Here is a 7,645-nt window from a genome sequence, read left to right as displayed (position 1 = left end):
GTTTTTTTTTCGGAAGTTCCTCCAAGAATTTTTCCGAAAGTTCCTCCAAATTCTTATGGAAGTTCCGCTATATGATCCACCAGGAGTTCTTTCGGAAGTTTCTCTAGAAATGTTTCCGCTAGATCCTCCAGGAATTGGAAGTTCCTCCGAAATTTCTCGGGAGGTTCCTCTGAAAGTACCATGGAATTCAAGGAATTCTTCACGGACATCGATCAATATTTATATTCATCCAATATTTCCTAGAAAAGTTTCTCCTGGAATTACTTCGGCAGAAATTTTGCGATGGATCTTCCAGAAACTCTTCGGAAAGTTCTTATAGGGTTTGATCGAAATGTTCCTTCAGGAATCTCTTCGCAAGATCGATTAGGACTTCTTTCGGATCTTTTTTCAAGAATTTCTCCAGGAATTTCTTCAAAAGTTCCTGCAGGAATTTCCCCAGAACTTCTTTGAGGAAGCTCCTCCAATATTTCCTAGAAATTCTTCCGGAAGAATTTCACGGAACTCCTCAAATATTTTTTCCAGGAACTGTTTGGAAAGTTCCTTCAAGAGTTCCTCCGGAAGTTGCTCCAAAATTGTCTCTAAAAAATCTTCAACCTACATACCGGGAATTCTTCCAGATTTTTTTTCAGGATTTTTTCAATATACTCCTATGGAAATTCAATTGCGAATTCAACCAAGAAATCTTACTCAGATTCCATCTTTCAAGGATTTTCTCAAAACTCTCATAACTCTCAGAACTTCAAAGTTTCTTCAAGAAAATTCCTAAAGAAATTCATCTGATTGTCTGATATCCACAAATTTCTCCAGGAACTCTTTTGAAAATTTCTTCATCAACTCCATCGAAAATTTGCGTCAAAAATCCCCCCGAAAACGTATCTGGAAATTGTTTAGGAAATTTACACGAAAACTCCACGTCACTTCCGTCACGAAAATTTCTCCAGGATCCCCTTCAGGATTTATTTCTGAAAGTCTTCCTGAAGTTTTCTCGTTTTTTCATTTACGAACTAGAAATATCTCCAGAATTTCTCCCAAAAACCTCCAGCGTCGATTAGTTTTCAGAAATCGCAGAGGCTTAGTTCTTCTCTAGAAAAAAGTATGTAGAACATGTTTTAGAAAGATCCAGTAAATTAATTAATCAAAAATATATTTCTTCTATTTCTGGCCGACTTTAAAAATACGGTTACAAGAAAAACGTGACTAATTATGAATATCATGTTTTTTTTTTGCCTCAAAAGAATGCGAAGAAAAGTGTTCCCGGGTATAAAACCAATTGTCCCGTATTCTTCAGACTGTAAGACCTTTTTCGCTGGTCGAGGTTTTTTCTGAAGGAAGTGACATCCTAGTTCTGTGTACGCATTCTTGGACGATAGGTCTGAGAAGACACTGGCTTATGATCAAGTAGTGAAACAGCTAGAGGTGGTCGGTGAAACTCAACCATTGTGCCTTCAGCGGACAGCGAATGAAAAAAAAATTTAGAACTGAAAGAGAACTGATGCACTAGGTGTCATGCTAAAAACCATCGGATGCACAGCTCGGCGAAGCGTTCATTAACCAGTAAAGTTGGCGCTCGAGGTCATTTTTTTTAACTTTATTTATGTGTTTCTCGAGGTCAGTCATGTCCACTTTTTCCATTTGTGGAACTGGCTTTTCTAATTCCAAACAAGCTTCATATATATGGCTTCAGCTAGACGAGAACGATTTAGCGAACGGGTGCTTGAATTGCATCGGAAGCCAATCGAAGACTTCACATTCTTCACATCTGGCGACAAAGTCAAGACACCCCCGAATACGACAGGCGTTCACGTTGTTTCCCGCTACATTCAGCGAACATCTTCAGATGCACACCTACGTCGGTACGAGCGCGCAGCGTTGGCTTTTTTTAGAGCTGCCCATGCATTGATTGCGATCCAACATAGCTGGAAAAGATTATTGTTTTTAGAAAAACAAAGTTGCAGCAATTACTTACATGCTTGACGACAGCATACATAATGATTTTCTTCGCCTACTTTATCGATTGTCAAAATTACTTTGGTAATTTCAAGGGTAATTTGATCAAATTTTCCTTGACTATTTTCTTTGAGATCTGCGTACTAAGCTTAACTGAATAATCGACAAAAGTAGGCATGGGAGAAATGGAAGGATGAGGTTTGTGATATGCACAAGTATGCAAATCAGAATAATTTTCTAAAAATTTTCAAAAATTACACAAAAATTACACCTGGTCAGCTGAAAGAACTAGCAATTTGGAGATGATTCATGGGCTTATTTTAAAATGGACAGAAATGCAAATGTAACTAAATGTGCGATCACAAACTCGTGGTGTGTAGCTTACATTGTCCTCTCGTGAGACTCTTCCTATCATGTACTCTGTCTTCGACGTGTTGATGACAAGTCCAATCCGTTTAGCTTCCCTTTCCAATCTGATGTAGACCTCCTTCATCTTCTCAAAGTTACGTGCCATAATATCAATGTCGTCGGCGAAACCAAATAGCTGAACTGACTTCCTGGAAATCGTATCACTCCTGTCAATCCCTACCCATCGTATTATCTTCTATTTCGTTCGTAATGGTTGCCTTCAAAGGTGGCTTATTGGGCCTGCGCAAAACTTCTGTCTCGTAGAAGGGCCGTCAGGTCAATTTAGCGTTCAACCTAACACCAGGACTTGTGCCAGTGCGATTTGAGCGGCACACGTTCGCTTTGGTGGATTGAATACAGGCAGCTTTTTATAGAAGTTCAACAGAGCCCACTGTCAAACCCCACCACATCCTAGGCAGGCATTACAACTCGCCAGTGGCGTGGCCAGAAAATTTTTCTGGGAGGGAGGGGTTCCTGAACATTTTTTTTATTTGAGAGGGGGCGGGGTTATATCCAAACGAAAATTCAAATATCTCTTTATTGATTGTACTTACTTATATAATCGTTTGGTTGGTGTCAAATCGAAGAGATGAATTTTCTGCATACAAGCACATATGCACAATATAGGACAACGCCAGTGCAAATAATTATTTTAAATTGGCATATGTTCACTCGTGTGGAGCTTGTTGGACAAAACTGACTGAATCATGTACTTCCCTTCAATCATTCGGAACAATAATCATTTCCAAGACTTGTTTGAAATCAATAGATTCAATAAGGGCAACTTTCGTAACGTGTTTTTTTTTCAACAAATTAAACCCGATTCTATTGAACCCCGAAGCAGAATTGTTACTTGAATGAAAAGTGAGTGTCAATTCAACCATCGAAAAGGGCCGATTCATGTCACCACTACTGTTAGCTGATGTGCCCCGAAACATTTTCGACGGCGGCCATATTGACCGCCATTTTGATTTTTCACCTTTGAAATAAAATCGAGATTATCCTGTTTCCGCGAGCGATATACTCAGCGATAATTTGTGTCAAACGATTCTTCTCCTTAATGTCCTGTCAGTGTCTTCTCATGTCATTTGTAGCAAAGGATCCTAAACTTGTAAAATTATTCCTTTATACTAAAAACCAGTAAAAATTTTGATTTGAAATGTGAAAACGCCGGTGTTTGCAACAACATGAGGCATGTTCAAGATTTTATTCAAAAAGGCACTATATGGTAATGCGATTGATACACAAACGCGACCCAATCCAACTTTCGCAGAATATATCTCTCATTTTCAATTTGAAATCAATTCCATTCATCGGCGTTCCCCATTGATTCCGAAAACAAAACCCCACAAAACTTCCACTCGCAATCACCTTGGCTGGTTGTGGTGTCTATTCATTCGAAACCACCGCGTTAATTACGACCGCCAATCCGGTAGTATCCTTTCGTTGATCACACACTCACCGCCGACCGCTTCGCCGCCGGCTTACCATTTTCTGATGGGGGACACAGATTTCACACGGCTTATTTCGTAAATTTGTATCATTATTTTCCACACGTGCAGCCTTTCAGCTTTCAGCGGGGTGAAAATCTGCCTGCGCCAAATGGGAAAACTGCAGCCATGTGTGATAGAAGTGAGTTTGTGCGTTTATGTGTGTCTGTGCCCCTCACCGATGGCTTTCATCATCCCGACAATGAGATGAATGGCAACTCAGCTGAACTGATCTGCCTGTGTGCGGAACGGAACGGCACGAAATGACTCACAGACTCACCGACAAACCGTTTTGAAACCGTTTCCGCAATATTAGTCACTAAGTAGAGACAAAACCGCGCGCTTAGACGGTAATGAAAGACCCCGTCACCATAATGACTGTATGTAATTCCGATTTGTAAAAGATTAACTCCGAACGAAAGCAACAGAATGAAAGCTGAATTCGCTTCAGTAGGACGGTAGAGTGATTTTCAGTTTGGTGAAAATTCAGATGGGGGATTGTGTTACTTCATAGTAATGGATTTTTAAAAATTGTAATAAAACCATTTAATTTATCTGATTTATAAAATTTTCACTTTCTCCCGACATTCACAGTCCGACATTAAAACGGAGAGGATCACCCTATCTGAATGTGATGCACTATGTGGGAAAACGGTTCACTTCTCATTCAGTGCTATTCATAAGCTAGAACGAACGAGGGTTTCCGTTTTTCTGGGTTTGGGTTTTCCTTGGGTTTCCACTATTATCGCTATTTTCACTAATTATAATGATTATTTCATCCTTCAGTTCACCGTCGTCGTAGCTCTCGTACGATAGATAACGCTCGTCACAAATGAGGCACTCGTAGCTGTATTCATCATCAAAACCGCACCACACGGCGAAGACGATGACGACGGGTGCGTTTGCTTCAGAGTAAAATCGCGAGTGTGAACGACGAGATACAGCTCCCACTCCTGTGTGACGGAAGCCACAGCTAGGAAGGTGCTTCTGAGTATTAGTTCGCTATTTCTTCATGAGACTCATCCCCATTAGGGGACTGCTATTCGCACGTCAGAGCAATGGATACAAAAGCGGAATTAACAGCATAAACAGTAGCTTCCTCATGGCTAATGCGCGCTTGTAGTGAACCGAGTCTCATCTGCTGATGCTTCTCTAAGCTTGGTATGGTCTTTGGAGGTAAACTGAATTGAGAATTCAGGATGATATGAAGTATGGATGACGAGACCAATATGTTGGGCAATGGGCTGTTTCAGCGGTAGATTATTTGGCACACTCGTTCTGCAATTTTAGTTTCATCAGTCAGTTACCGAATCCAGACCAGACAAAAATAGCTCAATAATATAATATCAAATGTTGATAAGATAGCAAAATGAGATTCAGAAATGATTGATATAAGAAATAAAAGATCAGACGACAATATCAATATTTGGCACTAAAATATCATGAGGAATTCAAGTTATGCGATTTGTGGGAAAAGATCAATATCATTTGCCATTTTTTTGAATTTATTTGAGAGGTTTTCAGCCCTAGGCTGGCTTACCTCTTAGACATTTGCCATTAGTTTGTTTTTGTCCATTTTTTTGTGATATTTAAATAATATTTTGGTATGAACATTTGGTATTGTTGCCTGTTATTTTATCTCATATATAAATCAAGTTCATATCATGTTTTGTTATTCTGTTCATGGCTTCTGCCCGGCAAAAAAAAAATGATCTATGGATGAATTTTAAGAAAATAATAATTGTTTATACTTAAATTGTTCTCATTGTAACTGAAAGTCCATTCTAGTCCTTGGCAAAATACATAAACCATTTAATCATTATTCTTAGTCCTGGACAAGAGAATTGGAAGCTGCGAAGAATGGCTTTAACTTGATTGACGTATCTGTTCTATTTATGCTTACAAAAATTCCAAATGTTTACAAAAGATTTCTTGGTTTGAATCCCTGAAGGCTCTTCAAATTGCAGTCGAGGCCAATCGGTCTACCAGAATAACTACGCCTAGCAACAAACCGGAAGCAATCCAACATGTCCATGCAGATCCCATAGCCCTTTTGTATGATCTGCGATTCATATTGGATCGATTCAGATATTCTAGAAGATCACCATTCCAGACAGTATCACAAATCGACCACATGCTTGGAGGAACTTCCAGAGGAATTCCTGTAGTAACTTCCGGAAGAATTCCCGGAGGAGCTTCCGGAGGAATTCCCACAGGAACTTCCGGAAAAAAATCAAAAGGAATGCACGAAGGAACTTTCGGAGGACTTCCCGGAAAAACTTCCAGAGGAATTCCCAGACGAATTGACGGAAGAACTTCCGAAGGAATTCCTGGAGAAAGTTCCGGAGGACTCCAGGAGAAACTTCCGGAGAAATTCCCAAAGAAACTATAGAAGGAATTCCGGAGGAACTTTTTGAAAGAATCCAGGAGGAACTTCCGGAAGAAATTTCGGAGGAATTCCCGGGGGAACTTCCGGAGGAATTCCCGGAGTAAAATCCGGAGGATTTCCCGAAGGAACTTCCGGAGGAATTCCCGGAGGAATTTCCGGAGGAACTTCCGGGGGAATTTCCGGAGGAACTTCCGGAGGAATTTCCGGAGGAACTTCCGGAGGAATTCCCGGAAGAACTTCCGGAGGAATTCCCGGATAAACTTTATAACGGGTCGGCCAGTCGCGTTTCCGGTTTAAAATTGGGCGGCTTATGCGCCACTCCTGGAAGGAGACCGCCCAACAAGTTTTCGTTGCCCGGCTTGAGACCTTCTTAGGGGAAGGGTCACTTTTCTTAAAGAGAAAGCTGACTGGCTAACCTAAATGCGTCCGTCGTACTTCTCGTTTCCGAGCGGACACAACTAATCCCAAGAGATTTCCTGAATAAATTCCTCCGATTTCCGGCCCGGAAACAAAGTCATTCAGGCGGGGGTTTTCCTCATCGGACCAACCCAAAAAAGTTCCTGTTTCACCCCGTCCAAGATTGGAAACCGGTCAAAAGTCAAATCGGGTGACTACCCAGTAAATACAACAACAACAAAGAACTAAACTCGACCACGAAGCGACATAAAATCTTTAAAGGACATCAACTAAATACATTCAAACTGCACGCATTGTCATTTGAACCAGTCTAACGCTTTAACTTTAGATTTTTATTTCGGCTCTGATTCCTCCCATACATGAAGCTCCCAATCAAGATTACATGGATTTTAATGCACTTTCTTTATTCCTTGCATTTGCCTAGGCCTAGCATTCCCTCTGGTTTCCCTCTAACTCGCTTTATAGTGTGCGTGCAATTCCCTAATCTCTACTCTCTACGTGCGTACACTCTCTTTACACCTCTTCTTCGCTATTTCTCTTCGCCAGCGGTATCTCCGGCATCTGCTTACTCCGACAAACTTCTCCGGTAATCTCTCACTCTCACCTTCTCACATGCGATGAGCTTCACACGGAGCCGTCCTCAATGGGCTACTGACGACTCACGAAAACAAATTGTTGTGCCTCTAACTGAGTCACATGGCCATGGACGACACAAACAATTATGCATGCATTTTACTCACTCTGTACTAGCTAGTCATTTGATGGGAGGACCTACGGATGGGCCGGAGCTGCTTTAAGCACTACTCCGGGCCGGAACTCACGCCGACGGACGGCTAATTGCGTCGATGTTGCTGGTCTCTCACTCCCTCATACGGTGCGCGGGCTTACGCGTGGGCGCGGTACAAGCGCCGATGGTCCTCCTGGCGCGCAAACGAAAAGTTGATGCGCCGTCGGTACTTTGCTTGACGATGACGACGACAACGGCGATTTGCTG

The sequence above is a fragment of the Armigeres subalbatus genome, chromosome 1, assembly GCF_024139115.2.
Source record: "Armigeres subalbatus isolate Guangzhou_Male chromosome 1, GZ_Asu_2, whole genome shotgun sequence".
NCBI lineage: Eukaryota > Metazoa > Arthropoda > Insecta > Diptera > Culicidae > Armigeres > Armigeres subalbatus.
Note: the sequence above shows the minus strand (reverse complement) of the source record.